This window comes from Anas platyrhynchos, chromosome 16, assembly GCF_047663525.1.
Source record: "Anas platyrhynchos isolate ZD024472 breed Pekin duck chromosome 16, IASCAAS_PekinDuck_T2T, whole genome shotgun sequence".
Classification (NCBI taxonomy): domain Eukaryota; kingdom Metazoa; phylum Chordata; class Aves; order Anseriformes; family Anatidae; genus Anas; species Anas platyrhynchos.
This window is the reverse complement of record NC_092602.1, coordinates 2212341-2212642: the sequence shown is the minus strand read 5'-3', so window position 1 is coordinate 2212642 and position 302 is coordinate 2212341. Positions and strand designations below refer to the sequence as shown.

Below are 302 nucleotides of genomic sequence, written 5' to 3'. Positions count from 1 at the left end.
CTGAAACAAAGAGCTCTTTAGTATAATGGTCACAAGGAGGCATCACTCCTGGCCACATGACTATCAAGTTTTCTCCAGCTGTACCAGTAAATCCAGAGATTTACTCCATTTTAACTAGATTAGCTACAGGGATTAAGTCAGAGATCTTAACACAAAAATAACAGCTAAAAAAAAAAAAAAAAAAGGGCTCAAATCCTCACTGCTGGCTCTGAGTAACATTCTCAATTTTAGCAATTTGGACAGTGCAAACTGGGAGAGACCAACAGCGTTAAACTGTGGGATATTTAAAAAAAAAAAAAAAC

The 302-nt window shown here is 36.4% G+C and overlaps 1 protein-coding gene across 20 annotated transcripts in view; it reads right to left on the bottom strand.

Moving 5' to 3' along the window:
• The window catches only part of ATXN2 (ataxin 2), a 51246-nt gene that overhangs the window by 1719 nt on the left and 49225 nt on the right, over window positions 1-302 (bottom strand). The window lies entirely within an intron of this gene.